Genomic DNA, 19,549 nt, shown 5'->3' on the forward strand with positions numbered 1-19,549 from the left:
GATCATTGACATAGAACACTTGTCTAGCTTGAGAGGCTAGAATAAAAGACTCATCTTTGTATCCCACCCTATTAAGATCCACTTGCAAAAATCCTGACTTATCCATTCGAATGCCGTTATTATTTTCAACCCACTTGCAACCAAATATAGGAATCTGAAACTTCTCATAATCAAACACCCAAATGCGCTCGATAACACCAAAATACGACAGATTTGCAAATTTGGGGTTTATGACCTTCACACTTGATATGTGCATTGCTTCAGCTACCACGGTGACACCACTATTCTGCATAGTACTTTTATCATCTTGTTCTTTGGTATAAAATGTGTATCCATTAATCGCGTATGTGCTATAAGAAAAAACATGGAAACTTGGACCATATGCTAAGCATCTCAACCTTTCTGTTATTGAAGCGGGATCTGAATAATACTTTGAATAAATATGATCCTTAAACCAAGGTATAAAACATCGATTGTGCTCTCGTACTATCCAATTTTCATTTCTATTGGGATTTAAACCTCGGAGAACATCCTTGTGAATTTCAACATACGGCTCAACCTCATTCTCATTGTGCAGAACATACAAATGCACTTGATCCCGTTCGACCCTTGATACTGCCACGATTTTATTTCCAATTAGATTTTTTCCTTCTTCCTTTTCGACAAGCTAAGACTTGGGGAGTCCGATTGACTGAACATTAGAAAAATATTCAGTACAAAACTCAATCGCTTCTTCAACAATGTATCTTTCAACCATACAACCTTCTGGTCGACTTCGGTTCTTCACGTACCCTTTTAATATTTTCATATAACGTTCAACAGGGCACATCCATCTCATATAAGCTGGTCCACACAATTGTGTCTCTTTCACAAGATGAACAACTAGATGTACCATTATGTCAAAAAATGATGGAGGAAAAAACATTTCAAGCTCACACAAAGTAATAACGATTTCTTTTTGCAACATTGGTAAGATCGCAGGATTGATCACCTTACTGCATATTGACTTGAAGAAAGAACACAACTTAGTTATAGAGCTTCTTACTTTTTCTGGAAGAATAGAACGTATACCTATTGGGAGAAAATGTTCCATTATAACATGGCAATCATGGGTCTTTAAACTCTTTAACTTGAGGTCTTTCATAGACACAAGTCTTCTAATATCTGAAGAGTACCCTTCTGGAACTTTAACTACACTTAGAAACTTACACAATGTTTTTTTCTCCTTTCTAGATAGAATATAAGCAGCAGGAGGTAGATATGTTCGTTTTCCTTTCTTCAAGGGTCCTAATTCAGTTCTTATTCCCATCGCTATCAAGTCCTTTCTTGCCTTAAGGCCATCCTTAGACTTTCCTTGTATATTGAGTAACGTGCCAATAACACTTTCAAATACATTTTTTTCAATATGCATAACATCAAGAAAATGTCTCACATACAAGGACTTCCAATACGACAATTCAAAAAAAAACTGACCTCTTCTTCCACCCACTTTTGACAAGTGTCTGGGCAAAAGGCTTGCCAAACTGAGTATCCAAATCTTTCACCTTTTCAAAAATTTGATCACCCGTCAATATAGGTGGAGCTCTGCCTTGTTCTGTCTCTCCATTGAACGCCTTTCTCCATCCACGGTAGTGATGATTTGAATTTAAGAATCTCCGATGACCGAGAAAGACATTCTTCTGACCAAACTCCAAGCGCTTCCAATCTGTTTTATCTTCACAAATAGGACACGCACATTGACCTTTTATGCTATACCCTGATAGATTTCCGTATGCTGGAAAATCATTAATTGTGCCAAACAACACCGCCCTCAAGTTGAAACTTTCTTTCCTATATCCATCATAAACCTCCACACCGGTCTCCCACAAAATCTTTAAATCTTCGATTAAGGGCTTCAAGTACACGTCTATGTCATTCCCTGGTTGTTTAGGTCCAGAAATCAACATAGACAACATCATGTACTTACGCTTCATACATAGCCATGGAGGTAGGTTATAAATCATAATAATCACAGGCCATGTACTGTGTGAGATACTCTGGATACCGTGTGGGTTCATTCCATCAGTAGATAATGCCAAGCGAAGGTTTCTTGATTCTTCTCCAAATTCAGGATAATCATTATCAATTTTCAACCACTGTGGTGAATCTGCCGGATGTCGATACTTTCCATCTATAATTCTTTCATCTGCATGCCAGGTCAAGTGTCTTGAATCGGTTTCACTACGAAACATGCGTCTAAATCTCGGAATAACAGGAAAATACCACAAGACTTTTGCTGGAGACAACTTGTTCTTATATCGCGAGACACCGCATTTAGGACACTCATTTAATGATGCATACTCATTTCGAAACAAAATGCAATCGTTTGGACATGCATGTATCTTATCATAGCTCATGCCAATAGAGCACAACGTCTTTTTGGTCTCATATGTTCGATTGGGAAGAACATTATCCTCAGGAAGCATATCTTTCAAAAGGGCTAATAACTCTGTGAAACTTTTATCCGACCACCCATTGCCCGCCTTTAAGTTGTACAACTTTAATACCGCAGACAATCTTGTGAATTTAGTGCAACCATCATACAAAGGTTTCTCTGCATCACTTACCAACCTATCAAACATTTCGGGACAATCCTTAAGATCTCCTTCAAGTGCTTCTGCAATCTCTTCAACTCGATCACAATCGTATGTATCTGCGCCACTATAGTTTGAGGCATAGGTCGTACTATCCCCCGGTTCAACATTATCGTTACTTTTCTCACCATGAAAATTCCAACATGTATAACTTCAATCAATTCCATGCCTCATTAGATGCGATGTCAACTGAACTGCGTCAACCCGTTTCCCATAACAACAACCCAAGTAAGGACATATCATTCTACTGGGGTCTTCGGCGTGCGCAACGACAAACTTAACGAATTCTGATACCCCATTCTCGTACTCTCTCGACAATCGATTGGAAGACATCCATGTATTATCCATTACTAATTAGAATAAACAAAAAACAATTTCAGAAGAGTTCAAACACATTCGGACCTAGGTTTCTAATGATACTGGTGTTGACACAAAATCATATGTTCATAGGTCGTATAACCCATTGCATCCGCTATCATGGTCACTAAAAACCAACCGTCAATTTCCTATTGCATCCGCTATCATGGTCGAAACAAACGTAGAAGGAGAAAACGCGCAGTAATAAGGTAAAACAGAAATTGGGCAAAGCTAAAACAAAGCAATAACATAAAACAGAAATGGGGAAAAGCGTGTACCTTTGATTGGTAGAAGGAGGAAACGCGCATGTAGATCTAACAGAGGTGGAAGGAAAACGCCTCAGAACCCTAACGTGAAAAAGAACGCTAATAACAGATAGTGAAATAACAAAACGCGCAGTATGTTATAATTTTAATGTTTACTAAAGGGGACATTAGAGGGCGCTTGTGGAAAAAAAGCGCCCTCTAAAGGGGGCCTAAGAGGGCGCTTATGAAAGCGCTCTCTAAGGCTTTCCAGAAGCGCTTTATAAGCTGGAAATGCACGTGGACTTATAACAGCGCTTTATAAAAGCGCCCTCTAAGGGTAACCTTAGAGGGCGCTTTCTAAAAAGCGCCATGTATTGTTGTCCCTCTATCTCCTCCTTATTTTTTCGTTTCACCTTAGAGGGCGCTTGTGGAAACAAAGCGCCCTCTAAAGGGGGCCTAAGAGGGCGCTTATGAAAGCGCTCTCTAAGGCTTTCCAGAAGCGCTTTATAAGCTGGAAATGCACATGGACTTATAACAGCGCTTTATTAAAAGCGCCCTCTAAGGGTAACCTTAGAGGGCGCTTTCTAAAAAGCGCCATGTATTGTTGTCCCTCTATATCCTCCTTATTTTTTCGCTTCACCTTAGAGGGCGCTTTGTTACAAAAGCGCCCTCTAAAGTGCGCTGTCTATTGCTCCTTATTTTTCGCTTCACTTTAGAGGGCGCTTTTGTAATAAAGTGCCCTCTAAGGTGCGCTGTCTATTCCAGTTTTTGGCGTAGTGTTTCTTATGAACTTTGCGCCAAGCGTGAACCATTCTGCCTTTCAAGCCTTGGGGATCTTTACCCTCCTGAAAGAACACCCCTCTAACAGAATGTTATTAGGTTTATCCTTTAGGGGGAACCCAAGCTGACGACGTGCTAAAACAGGGTTGTAGTTAATTCCACCACATGTACCAAGAAGAGGCACATTGGAGAATTCACCACAAGAGTCGATAATCTGCACACCATCATATACCCGTCTGAGGTAAGTGGACCACCGTAGACCACCGTAGACATCCCTTGTTCTCCTTGAAGGCGACCGTCTGAGGTAAGTGAGAAATAAACCACTTATACAACAGAGGCAAACAACACACAATAGCACCACCACCCTTTGCATTCCTTAGATACAAAGAGAAATAAGTATCACCCAATAGAGTCGGAACGAGATTAAGAGCGGAAAAGATCCTAATAGCGTTCACATCCACAAACTTGTCGATGTTGGGGAACAATACCAATCCATAGATGAGAAGTACAAATATGGCTTTAAAGGCATCCTCACTCATGGCCTTCCCGTAAACAGTAGCTTGAGCAATGAGGAACTCAGAAGGGAGACCTTGAATTCCACCTTTGGTAGTCATATGAGCACCAATCAGAGATTCATCTATGTGAAACATGTCAACTATCTCTCGAGAAGTAGGAATACTCTCCAAGCAACTAAATGGTAACTGATCCAGAATAGGTATACCCACAAGATAGGCATACTCCTCAAGGGTAGGCAAAAGGTGAAAGTCCGGAAACGTGAAGCAACGGTACAGATGATCATAAAACTGCACCAAAACGCTCATCAACCCTTCATCCACCTGAGTAGTCAGAAGAGGAAGAAGCTTCCCAAAGCGAGCTTTGAAACCCAAGGGATCTAATACATAGGATGTCAGATTTCTTAACTCTTTCAAATCGGGCTGTCTGAAGTTGTACTTCTTTGTATTCCATCTTTGTCTTTCCATGTCTGAAAATTTTGCAAAAAAACCCCTTTATGTTCCTTGAAAAATTTCTTTTTTATTGATGATATGGATGCAAATGAATGCATGAATGCATGAATGCAACAATCACACTCAAGGATCAAGCAAAGCACACCAAACAAAGGTCATGGGATGGATCATATTATCCTTAATATCAATCATCCATTTTGGTGGATTATGGTTTACACCTTATCAACACCCAAGTTCCATTGATATTAAGGATACATGAACAGATCAACCATGAATCAAGGGTTTGTTACAAGTCACGAGCATGGAGTCTCGGTTAAGAACCACCCAAAGGGAGTGTACTAGGGTTTAAACCTGCCAAACATGTTATACCAGAGGTTCCCATAGTCATCATCCCATCTTTCGAATATTATCGGAGAAACGACTACTCGTATTCCAAAAATATTCTCAAGAGAGACTCTTATGAGTGTAGTATCGCGTAACAATCGTATCAAATCTTACATTTGAACGACTTCCGCACTACATCCTAAAAATAGGCCAAGATGGGTTTGGTAAACTAAGGTCCTTGGCTTCTAAGGTCTATATTGGAAAGAGTATTGTCTAACTACAACTTACTTGTGTGACATTATTGATCCCAACATGACCTCCACCAAGTGAATGGACTCGCAAGTCAACTTGCTAAGGAATAACTCCACACAAGTCGACAAGACTACGCCATTCTCCTATCCTAAGTGCACTCGAGTTCGGGTATAGAACTCATCTCGCAAAGATCACCAAGCATACAAGCAATTAATATATCAAGCAATTCAATCATTACATACAATACAGTAATCCCAAATTGCACAAAAATATGTCACAAACAATTAAATACAAAAAGTGTGAAAACTTGGCAAAACCCACCAGGGAGAGATGATCTCCCCAGCAGAGTCGCCACTTTTCTGTAGCGGTGTCTTCGTTACCATTGGAGATATTGACTAAATCAAAGGTAAATCATACAAAGTCGAGTCGCCACCGCACTTCTATTTATCCAAAGGAAAGGTTAGAAAGCGAACAAAAACCTAAAAGTTTTACAAACAAAACTAGTAAAAGAAACAGAGATCTGGGTAAGGGGGTTGGTTATGCAATGGGAAGGTGTTAGGCACCCAAAACATCATAGGTACTCCTAGGGAGCCCTTTTCACGCTTGTTGCCAAGGTTATTGTTTTTTGTGAAAAAATTTATTTGTGCAAACATGATTGAAGAGATGAGAAAAGAATATACAAGTTTATTTACATTTTGTGTCTGGATGGATAAACCCATTGCCTACGTACCCTCTTATAAATAGATTAGGATCAAAACCTTGTAGTTCGGGTAAAAAATTTCAAAACAAATGAGTGGATTGATTGGTCCAAAAGCCTTAAGGTCTTTTGTTATCAAAGGGAGAAAACTCAACCTGAAAAACCACAAGTCCACCATGTGAGGATAGCTTCAACATGCTAGTGAGGGGTTAACCCTATAATAAGCATGGAAGACTCATTGTCCATCACTAAGGACAAAGGTGAGTATTATATCTACCACAAAGATAACTCAAACCTAATAGCTAAAGGTTATGAAAAATTTGATTAAGAAGTGGACATTGAAACCACAAAAGAAATTTGAATGGGTTATATTTACCAATTAGAAGTATGTACAAAATGGTCAAAGTTGACTTAAAGATTCAATTCAAAATGAGTATTATGAAAAGAAAGTTTGAAAATCAAAAGCATAAGGCTTAGGTTTCTAATGTTGAAAACAAGTCAAATGTTTGCACAAACAGGTTTTGGTTTGGGTTAGGGTGGAGAAATGAAGAAAACAACAAGGTGAGGGATAAGGAATGCAACCACACTAGGAGTTCCTCTCTTGAGATCATATAGATGATCCAAGTAAGTTCCCATCCTTTGGAATAAGCAAGCACAAAGCATAAGCAATCAACCAAGTCTCATAAGATATCCTCAATAAAAGGAAACAGAATGCCAATACATAGACTTACACCCGACTCCTAACAACAAAACGGAAACAGAATGCCAATACATGGACTTATATCCGACTCCTAACCATAAAAAGGAAACAGAATGCCAATACATGGACTTATATCCGACTCCCAACCATAACAAACAAATATCAAAAGCAAACACATCAAAATTTCACAAGCAAACAATCATCACACACTATATACATACAAGAGGCTCAAACAAAAGGGTAGGATTTAGTCAAGAGGGGTCATATCAACCTCGACAAACAAGCCAAACTGTACAGGTAATCTGTAGCTCTTAACCAATAACATTGGGAGTTGTTAGACGGTGTGGCTAGTGATCGAGAGGGGGGGTGAATAGATCACCTCTTTTTAAAATAAACAGATTTAAAAACCTTATCAGAGTTATTGATACTTAGCGGAAAATTACAGTCCCGAATCGACTTCCGTCTATTCTGAACCGCTACTACAAAACCGGACACGCGAATTTATTGCTGGATTTGAATAGGAACGATAGAGAATATTAACACCAGAATATTATCAAATCAAATGCACTTATCACTAAATTCTGATTCCAATGAATAAAACTCAGCTGACAGTTTTGTCAAACATTTGGTGTGTATGTGATCAATGATGAACAATGGTGGCGTTTAGATAAAGAAGTTTTCTTGCCACTATTGTATCACAAAAAGTACAGCCACAATACACCAACTGAAATCACAAAACTGTTGAAAACGTAAAGAGAGATAAGGAAAGAATACGATACGCAGAGATTTGGTAAGGAAGTTCCCCACTGTCGTCCTCGCGTGTGGGTATGTCTCCCTCTCAATTTCAAATGAAATTGAGAACTGTAATTATCAATAATGCTGAATTCGTTGATACAAGGTTACAATACAAAGACAAAATTCTAAATCCCAAGATCTTCTTCTTGTATAAAACCTCCACTTGATCTGAGGTCGATCAAGAATTTCCTGAAAGAAATTGCAATCAATTCACCGGTTCCACAACCTGTTTGAGAAATTACCCAATTTCCAAACCCTACGCTACGGCTGAATCTGTTCTGCAAACGTGACTAACAAACCCGCAAGAACACTCCAGTTCTTGAAGGACAAACCATTTGTTTTTTCCTCGAAACCCCCTTCAACCTTCAACTCAGCTAGATCCTCGATCGTTCCACTGAACACCTCAGCTAGATCCTTGATCGTTCCACTGAACATTATCTCGTTGATCCTTTAATCCAAAGAACAAGAATGATTATGTGTTGATGTTCTTGAAGAAAAGAGATTGAGAAGATGAAGAAGATGAAGTCTCTTTCAGGTTTCTAACTGCTCAAACAATTGCTGCTACACACTCCTTTGATTGGTGTTACAACTGTTTTTCACTTGTGAATTCTTCTTTCTTTACTGAGCTGTCAAAATACTTCTTATATGTGAAAGACAAAAGCTGTTAGTAGACAAAACAGAATTATGTATTGATACAAAAGGTTATGCATCGATACATATTGTAGCTTTGATTAATTTTTGAGAATTAATACAAGCATGTATCGATACAAAGCTCCTATGTATCGATACATAGAACATTTTAACCAAGCATGTATCGATACAAAGCTCATATGTATCGATACATAGAACATTTTAACTGAGCATGTATCGATACAATGCTCGTATGGATCGATACATACTGAAGCAAAAATGTTTTGTGATTTAAAACCAATTTATGTATCGATGCAGATGAACATGTATCGATACATACTGACACGAAACAGTTTTTATGAGTTCTTTTAAGAAATGTATCAATGTGGATCTTTATGTATAGACACGAAACAATAGTATACGCTAAAAACACAAATGAAACATGTAAAATAATGCACAACCAACAATTAGACAATGATCACACAATTTGCTATCATTCAAAACTTATTCAAAGTAAAGAATTTTCTCACAAACTCCCCCTTTTTTATGATGGCAAATTTTTAGCAAGATGTGTGATACTCCCCCTGAGTTTGTGCATATCTGTCAACATCTGCATTTCTCCCTCTTTGCCAACATCAAAAAGAAGAAAAAACAGTTTTATCAAGGCAACATGTTGTAGCCGGACACAACAAAAATGATAAAGAAGCTAACAATCACAAAGAAGGAAGCTTAAAAAGTAAAGAATCACTCACAAAGAATGACAAATAAGTGCAATAACACCAGAAGTAAGCAGAACTAAATAAGCATTTAACTAGTAGAAAGTATTTAAAAATTACATAAGCCAAGACATATAAGGTGCAACTAATCTGAAAAGAAAAAACTCAAGTAACATGCAATGAAATGCAGTGAAATGAAATGATGGTTTAATGTGGATTATAGCCACCACAGGACTCCTCGTCATCTCTATCAGGATCTCTGAAGCTTGGCGGAGGCGGAGGAGGAGGCATTGCATCTGGATTGTGGCCCATGAAGGTGTAGTGCCTGAACCGGTCCTGAACTTCAACACTTCTGAATCTGTCCGTAATACTAGGATTGGCACGGCAGTCGTCCATAAAACCAGACATCTCATTGTAGAAGACTTGGTGCCACTTAACCAAGTCCGTGTGCCAAGAGTGTTGGTTATGGTACATCCGTGTATGATCGTCATGCCACTCACGATGCTCCTTATGCCACTCACTTTGTTGTACATGCCAAGACCGTGCCTCTTCATGACGTTCTTGGTTGGCAAGCTCCATTTGTTGAAGCATTTGAGTTAGGTGCGCAGTAGGTGTTGAAGATGAAGCACCGCTGGAGAACGGAGGAACCGTTGGTTCAGGTACATAGTTGGCTGGAGACCACCTTTGTGGCACCCAATCACCCCAACCAGCATTGTCATCAGCTGCAGGCACATCTGCTTCGTTCACATCATACATTTCTTCATCAGGTTGGTCTTCAACTACTTGAATTCGTTCAGAAGGCACATCCAAATTATAGATCCTTGTTTTGGATTTCCTTTCAAATAAGTAGAAACATTGACGTTCCTTGTCCCACCGATATCCCATATGAGATAAAGTGGAAGAGTCAAACTCTTGAGTAGCAGATGGTGATATGAGAGGAACTAAAGGGATTGCAACATTCCAGAACTTAAGAATTTTCATGATTTGAGACGCATAACCAAGAGCAACATTCTTGGCACTGTTACGCACGAAAAAGAGACGCTTCACAAAGTAGTTTGCCCAATTCAAGGGAACCTTATTTTGAAGAATATAAAAGAGATGAATGCTTGCCCTGTCTAACCTAGAATGTCCACTGTTTGCTGGACGCAGAATGTGCGAGATAATCCAATGAAGTATACGAGGAATTTTCTTAATCATACCAGACGTAACCTGTTCATCCTCACCCAGCGGTCTGTCCAATTTCAAGACAGATAGAGTAAACTCCTTCAGGTTAAAGTCAGTATCAAACTTCAAGTCATGCCAAGTCTTGAAATTATGCAACGGAAGCGGAATTTGAAACACTGTTTCCTAATCACCAGCCTCAAAAGTATAGGTTCTGACACCAATAGAACACTTAAACATATATCCTTTACTAGATTGTAAGCCAGCATAAAATGCACGGATAAAATCCTCATGGTAATCATCCTTTGTAGTCAAAAATGAACCAAGTTTTTGTGCATTAAGGAGTTCAACCACATCACTGAGATGCAGATGAATAGCATCATGTTTATCGAAGACATGGGGTTTCATAACTAACCTTGTCTTGAAAGAATCCTCAAACTCAATAGCAATTGCAGGATGAAGCAAATCTAAGGCATTAGGAGGAATTTCTGGTAACTGCTGAGAAGTGCCAACCGGTTCCTTTCCTTTTTCTTTTCCCCTTGCTCTAGCCGGAATGATTCTTGGAGGCATGGTGATGAAAAATTGAAGAAAAGGGAGATGAATTTAGGGTTTTGGAGAGAATGACGATGAAGGAGATTAGGGTTAGCCGTAGGTTTTGAGAGGTAGAGGAACTGCTGATACCAAGTTTGTGAAAAGATGTGCTAAGAATTGCTGATGTGTCGATCCATGAGTGAAATAAAATGCATTTAATCCAAAAACAATCAGTATGTGTCGATACATATGGGGATGGATCGATCCATGTCACGAGTTTTTTGTTTTTAAAAAGGTTTATGTATCGATGCAAACGACGAATGGATCGATACATACTGAACCATTTTTGACAAATGTGAGATGAAGAAGACATGAATCGATACATATATCTTTGAATCGATACATACTGATGCCAAACCAAATTTTAATTAATTTTTATGCAGTATGGTTATGCATTATGAAGTATTTCATGATAATGATGCCCATGTATAATTCGCAAATCAAATATTAATGTTCAAACAATACATGCAAAGAAATTCACATAAACGAAAATAAGGAATTTTGTTCTAACATACACAATCACATAGTTCTAAAAGAGATATAGAAAGGAGTGATATTACCTCTGTTGATGTAACCTTGTGAGGTCTAAATGAAATCTAAAACAAATCTCATCAACCAAGGTGAGGCATAATATAAATAAGAACAAACATGCTTAAGACAACAATGAAGAGAGATCTAAAATCCCTAATTCACGAAGAATGTTGAAGAACGGTTCCGTTGCTAAAGGTTTAGTGAAAATGTCAGCAAGCTGGTTTTTAGTATCAACATGCTCGAATACAACGTCTTCTTTTTCAACATGATCGCGAAGAAAGTGATGTCTAATCTCTAAGTGTTTAGTGCGCGAGTGTAAAACAGGATTTTTAGTAAGGTTTATGGCACTAGTGTTGTCACATTTTATTAGAATACGTTTGAGTTGAATGTTAAAGTCTTGTAGTTGTTGCTTTAGCCACAAAATCTGAGCGCAACAACTACCGGCTGCAACGTACTCAACCTCTGCAGTTGACAAAGCCACAGATACCTGCTTTTTGCTATGCCAATAAACCAAGGAGTTTGAAAACAAGTGACATGTACCACTCGTGCTTTTCCTATCTGATTTGCAGCCAGCAAAATCAGAATCGGAGTAACCTACTAAGCTATAATCACTTCCTTTGGAATACCAAAGCCCATATTTAGATGTTCCATGAAGATATCTAAATATACGCTTAACAGCTTTCAGGTGTGATTCCTTAGGATTTGATTGATATCGTGCACACATACAAACACTAAACATGATGTCAGGTCTAGAAGCAGAAACATACAGAAGAGACCCAATCATACCTCTAAACTTTTTTACATCTACACTCTTACCATGCTCATCTTTATCTAGATTTCCGTTGGTAGGCATAGGGGTGTCAATTGATTTTGAGTCGTTCATTTCAAAGCGCTTGAGTAGTTCTCTGCGGTACTTTATTTGACATACTGCTGTACCCTCATCAAGTTGCTTTATCTGAAGACCTAGGAAGTAATTCAACTCCCCCATAAGACTCATCTCAAATTCACCCTGCATAACCTTAGAAAATTCTTCGACCAAGTGTGTGTTAGTTGAACCAAAAATTATATCGTCTGCATAAACTTGAACTAAAAGAATGTGCTTTCCCTTGTGTTTAATAAAGAGAGTATTATCCACTTTACCTCTTGAATATCCATGATCAATTAGAAATTTGCTAAGCCTTTTATACCAAACCCGAGGGGCTTGTTTAAGACCATACAAAGCTCGTTTTAATTTGTAAACATAATCTGGATTTTCAGCATTCTCAAAACCAGGAGGTTGTGAGACACATACCTCTTCATTTATGACACCATTTAGAAACGCACTCTTTACGTCCATTTGGTAAAGCTTAAAATTATTAGAACACGCATAGGCAAGCAAGAGACGTATAGCTTCAAGGCGAGCAACTGGAGCATAAGTTTCCTCATAGTCTATGCCTTCCTCTTGGTTATACCCTTGTGCTACTAAACGTGCCTTGTTCCTAGTTATCACTCCGTTTTCATCAAGCTTATTTCTAAAAACCCATTTAGTACCTATGATATGATGATCTCGCGGACGAGGGACAAGTTCCCAAACGTCATTTCTTTTAAATTGATTAAGATCTTCTTGCATGGCCATTAGCCAACATTCATCAATCAAGGCCTCTTTGGAATTTTTAGGTTCTACTTGTGAAACAAAAGCGAAGTGAGAACAAAAATTACTCATCTTAGAACGAGTCATTACTCCCTTTGAAATATCTCCCAAGATGTTGTCAATAGGATGGTCTTTTGAAGATTTCCAAGCTGGTGGAAGGTCATTCACTTCAGCTGTCCTTTCTTCCTCATCTTCTTCATGACTAGTATCTTGCTCCTTCTCATGGGCAACTGTTCTGGACTGATCAGTTTCCGTAACAGCTTCCTTGAGTATGTCTTTTGTAGATACACCTGCGTCATCAAAAGAAATATCTTTTCCGACACTTTTCGGATAAGACTCATCAAAAGAAACATGGACAGATTCTTCAACAGTAAGTAAACGCTTATTATATACTCTATATGCTTTACTTGATTGTGAGTATCCAAGAAAGATACCTGCATCAAACTTCCCAATATTTTCCTTACCATTATTCAAAACAAAACACTTACAACCGAATACGTGAAGATGTGACAAGTTTGGCTTTCTTCCTTTTAAAAGCTCATAAGGAGTTTTATTTAAAATAGGACGAATTAAGATCCTGTTTAAAACATAACAAGCTGTGCTAACTGCATCAGCCCAAAAATATTTTGGTAATCCACCCTCATTTAGCGTTGTTCTTGCCAACTCCTCTAAAACACGATTTTTACGCTCCACAACGCCATTTTGTTGTGGAGTTCGAGGAGCTGAAAAGTTATGCTCAATACCATACTTGTCACAGTACTTATCAAAGTGATAGTTTTGAAATTCACCACCATGATCGCTATGAATTGTAACTATTTTGGAATTCATTTTGTTTTGGGACAGTTTTGCAAAATTCTTAAAAGCAGAAAAAGTTTCATCTTTGCTATGAAGGAATATAGTCCAAGTAAGTCTAGAATAGTCATCAACGATTACAAAACCATAATAATTTCCACCTAAGCTCTTTGTCCTAGAAGGTCCAAAGAGATCCATATGGAGAAGCTCAAGGGGTCGTGAAGTTGAAATTACATTTTTAGATTTAAAAGAGACCCTCGTTTGTTTTCCCATTTGGCACGCGTCACATAGGTGGTCTTTTGAAAATTTATTTTTGGAAGACCGACTACTAGATCCTTAGATACAACCTTATTAAGCAAATCGAAATTAACATGCGCTAAACGTCTATGCCAAAGCCAAGAATCATCATTCAAGGTAACTAGACATTTAGTACTTGTTAAAGATACATCAAAAAGGTCAAGCATATAGATATTGTTTACTCTTACACCCTTAAACACAACGTTCTGTTCAACATGTTCAATTATGCAGCAAGTTTTTATGAAAGAAACTTTATAACCCTTGTCACACAATTGACTTATGCTTAACAAATTGTGTTTAAGCCCCTCTACTAAATGGACATCAGAAATAGTAGTGGTAGAGGGATTACCTACACTACCTTTGCCAAGTATAGCTCCTTTGTTATTGTCTTCATAAGTAACATATCCCTTCTTCTTTACTTTGAAGTCTATAAAAAGCGATATGTCACCGGTCATGTGCCTTGAGCAACCGCTGTCAAGAAACCATCTCCTATCTACGGAAGCAAGGCACTCATCCTACAATATCAAAAGAGAGAAGTTGGTACCCAATTTTCATTGGGTCCAAGTGGGTAAGTGCTAACATGGTTGCCTTTTGGCTTCCATTGATAAATACCTTTAGGAACAAGAAATCTCCTAAACTTGCATTTCTCAATGGTATGGCCAGCACGACAAGAATAATGACATAAACCATGATGATGTGTTTGTTTATTCTTGTTTATTAAATCCTTTGGAATAAAAGAGTATTTTGCATATGGTGGATTTAATGACTTCTTAAACAACCTAGAGTCAACGGCATAAGTAACCTTAGGTTGTAAAGCTTTTTCCAATTTGACCTTGAGAGTGTTTACCTCTTGTTGCCAAATATGACAAGCTTCACAATACCCAACTTTACAACATCCATCAATGTCAATATTTTTTGAATTTTCTGCAATACTAGCTTTTAACCATTCTAAATCTTTTTCAACTTTGTATACTTTACCTTCCAGAAATGAAAAAATTTGTTTATCGGAAGATAATCTTTTCAAAGCATCTACAACTTCGTTATGCAGTTTTTCAAAAGCTATTTTCAGTTCAGAAAAAGACATAGAAGAGAAATTATTATAATAGGCTTGTTTTACCTTTTTATCATTGATTTTCTTCTTGTGGTAGGACAGATTTTTGGTGTGAGCCATAAGGCACAGATTTGCGGTTTCATCACTATCACTTGAACTTAGTGTGCTTGATGAATCACTATCACTTTCCCATGCAATGTAAGCTCTTCTTTGTTTGTTGTACCCTTTTGGGGGAGCTTTTCCTTGATCCTTATACTTCATAGAACAATCTGTTTTATAATGTCGGGATTTACCACAATTAAAACAAGATCCTTTTCCTCTACTCTTCTTATTCTCTTCCTGTTTTGAATATGTAGATTGTCTTCGAAACTTCATGAGGTTTTTGTCGGAATGCTTGACTCCATTCTTTCGAATGAATCTATTATATCTCCTTACAAAGAGTCCCATTTCCTCATCATCTGAATCTTTGTTACTACTAGAATCATTGTCACTTTGCTCTTTTCGTGAGGACTTAGAGCTAGAGGCCACAAGAGCTATTGGCTTCTTCTCTCCCTCTTTGTCTCTCCTCTTCTCCTTTACCTTCTTACTTTTGTTCTCAAACTTTTCAAGACTTTCGAATGCTTGCTGATGTTCTTCCAACTTTCCAAACAGAGTTGTAATCGTAAGTGTCGTTAGATCGTTGGCTTCCTTAATAGCTGTTACTTTAGGTTGCCATTCCCTGCTAAGACATCTTAGAATTTTATTAGTAGCTATTTCATTGGAAACAGGTTTTCCAAGTGCATTTAACCGATTAGTGAGATGAGTAAATCTCTTTTGCATGTCGGAGATAGATTCTCCTTGTTTCATGCGAAAGAGCTCAAACTCTTGATTGAGTGTGTTAATGCGGGACTGTTTTACTTCAGTAGTACCCTCATGGGCAACTTCTAAAGCATCCCACATTTCTTTAGCTGTCGTGCAATGGGATACCCGATAGTACTCATCAACACCAAGTGCTGAAATTACCATATTTCGAGCTCTACAATCACTCGACCACTTTTTCTCATCTTTCTCATTCCAATCAGCTTCTGGTTTAGGAACTATGGCGCCAGCCGCATTTGTCATAGTAATTTGAAAAGGACCATTTTCAATGGCAGCCCATACTAGCCTATCAACAGAATTTATATGAACTCGCATGCAGTCTTTCCAGTAGCCATAATTTTCACCGTTGAAAATCGGCGCTCTATTATACGCCCCCTTTGGTTCAGAATCCATATCGTTACAGGCAGCCACAGAACACCAGCGAAACGGTGCTCTGATACCACATGTTAGACGGTGTGGCTAGTGATCGAGAGGGAGGGGTGAATAGATCACCTCTTTTTAAAATAAACGGATTTAAAAATCTTATCAGAGTTATTGATACTTAGCGGAAAATTACAATCCCGAATCGACTTCCGTCTATTCTGAACCGCTACTAGAAAACCGGGCATGCGAATTTATTGCTGGATTTGAATAGGAACGATAGAGAATATTAACACCAGAATATTATCAAATCAAATGCACTTATCACTAAATTCTGATTCCAATGATTAAAACTCAGCTGACAGTTTTGTCAAACATTTGGTGTGTATGTGATCAATGATGAACAATGGTGGCGTTTAGATAAAGAAGTTTTCTTGCCACTATTGTATCACAAAAAGTACAGCCACAATACACCAACTGAAATCACAAAACTGTTGAAAACGTAAAGAGAGATAAGGAAAGAATACGATACGCAGAGATTTGGTAAGGAAGTTCCCCACTGTCGCCCTCGCGTGTGGGTACGTCTCCCTCTTAATTTCAAATGAAATTGAGAACTGTAATTATCAATAATGCTGAATTCGTTGATACAAGGTTACAATACAAAGACAAAATTCTAAATCCCATGATCTTCTTCTTGTATAAAACCTCCACTTGATCTGAGCTCGATCAAGAATTTCCTGCAAGAAATTGCAAACAATTCACCGGTTCCACGGCCTGTTTGCGAAATTACCCAATTTCCAAACCCTACGCTACGGCTGAATCTGTTCTGCAAACGTGACTAACAAACCCGCAAGAACACTCCAGTTCTTGAAGGACAAACCATTTGGTTTTTCCTCGAAACCCCCTTCAACCTTCAACTTAGCTAGATCCTCGATCGTCCCACTGAACACCTCAACTAGATCCTTGATCGTTCCACTGAACGTTATCTCGTTGATCCTTTAATCCAAAGAACAAGAATGATTACGTGTTGATGTTCTTGAAGAAAAGAGATTGAGAAGATGAAGAAGATGAAGTCTCTTTCAGGTTTCTAACTGCTCAAACAATTGCTGCTACACACTCCTTTGATTGGTGTTACAACTGTTTTTCACTTGTGAATTCTTCTTTCTTCACTGAGCTGTCAAAATACTTCGTATATGTGAAAGATAGAAGCTGTTAGTAGACAAAACATAATTATGTATTGATACAAAAGGTTATGCATCGATACATACTGTAGCTTTGATTAATTTTTGAGAATTAATACAAGCATGTATCGATACAAAGCTCGTATGTATCGATACATAGAACATTTTAACTAAGCATGTATCGATACAAAGCTCGTATGTATCGATACATATAACATTTTAACTGAGCATGTATCGATACAAGGCTCGTATGGATCGATACATACTGAAGCAAAAACGTTTTGTGATTTAAAACCAATTTATGTATCGATGCAGATGAACATGTATCGATACATACTGACACAAAATAGTTTTTATGAGTTCTTTTAAGAAATGTATCAATGTGGATCTTTAAGTATAGACACGAAACAATAGTATAGGCTAAAAACATAAATGAAACATGTAAAATAATGCACAACCAACAATTAGACAATGATCACACAATTTGCTATCATTCAAAACTTATTCAAAGTAAAGAATTTGCTCACAGGAGTTAGGGTGAAGCTGATCAAAGATGGTAAATGAGGATGAGACCTCATGCTCTTAACCATGGCCTGGGTGAGCTCATGATAAAGAAAGCGTGGGGATCCTATTCCACTTAACAAACACTGGACAAAGATCTTGGGTACATGTTCAAAAGCATCAGCACGTAGTGCGAGCATAAAGAACGACTCACTGAATAACGGGGGATTGGCTACTAATCCCTTTTATCCGTCAATTGCCTCAACTCTTGGAGGTCTTATCAAGTATCACATGCCTCATTTGGAGGTCTTTGGCACAATTGTAAACAAACACAAACAGAGCCTCTAAAAGAGGACTTGCCAGCAAAATGCCTGCCAAAAAGGTGACAGGACTTCCAGACTACATGGAGTAAGAAGGTAACTACCTAAGTGGTGTATCAACCATAATCCAAAGCTCAAGAAAGAGCAAAAAGCAAGCAACTAAGGTACCTGTACAAAAGCTAAACAGTTAATACTTCAGTTAGAAAACCAACAAACAAACAGTGGATCTTTCACAGTTACACAACTCAATGAACAATGCTCAAGCACTCATGAGCTCAAGCACATCAATGGGAACCTACAAAACAAACACAAGTTAGAATTCAAATCATTTGCATCTCACAAGGTGAGAACAAATCAACCATCAATGCTAAATGTCCAAACCTGAAACACAAAGCACAATTAGTATATGCACAAAACACTAGTACAAAGACTAAGTTCAAAATCAAACCAAATGATCAAAACAGAACTCAATCTTTCACATAATGCACATTCAAACATGTAACAAAATGTCCTCAAAAGGACCAGCATCAATTCAATGAGCAAATATCTCAAATGGCCTATGCTATGCAATGATCACAAAATGTGCACAAAGTGAACTTCCAAATTAGAAAATTCAAATCAAAACAGAAATGCATGCAATGGCTTTGAAATATTTTATACAAGCTCCTTATGTCATGAACAATCATTATGCAAAAGATCGAATCCAGAAAGGTTCAAATGCTATGTGATCAAAAATGCAACAATTCAATGCCAAAAATGTGACACAAATTGTGACATTATATCTTCATGTGTCAAAAACAATGATAGCATATGAGAAAAAATCCAAACCAGTTATCAAAAATTCACATCATGAGTGAAGATTAAGCATACAAAGAATCAGATCAATTGGATCAAAGATGAAGATTTCACAAAGCATTGAATGCAACATATCAAAATAGCATGGCATGGATCCAAAAAATTCACACATTAAAAATAAGACATCAAAAAATCATGAAAATAATACTAAAAAAAACTAGACATCAAAGCAAATCTATGAAAAAAATTGGAGTTAATTTGGATCATTTTTCTATTTTTTATGCATTTTCTAAGATGAACAAAATAAATGGAATAATAAAAAGAAATGGAGGGAAATGAATTAATTTGAAATAAACCAGAAAATATCAGGACCATTGGATAAGGCGC

Source organism: Lathyrus oleraceus, chromosome 2, assembly GCF_024323335.1.
Source record: "Lathyrus oleraceus cultivar Zhongwan6 chromosome 2, CAAS_Psat_ZW6_1.0, whole genome shotgun sequence".
Taxonomy (NCBI): Eukaryota; Viridiplantae; Streptophyta; class Magnoliopsida; order Fabales; family Fabaceae; genus Lathyrus; species Lathyrus oleraceus.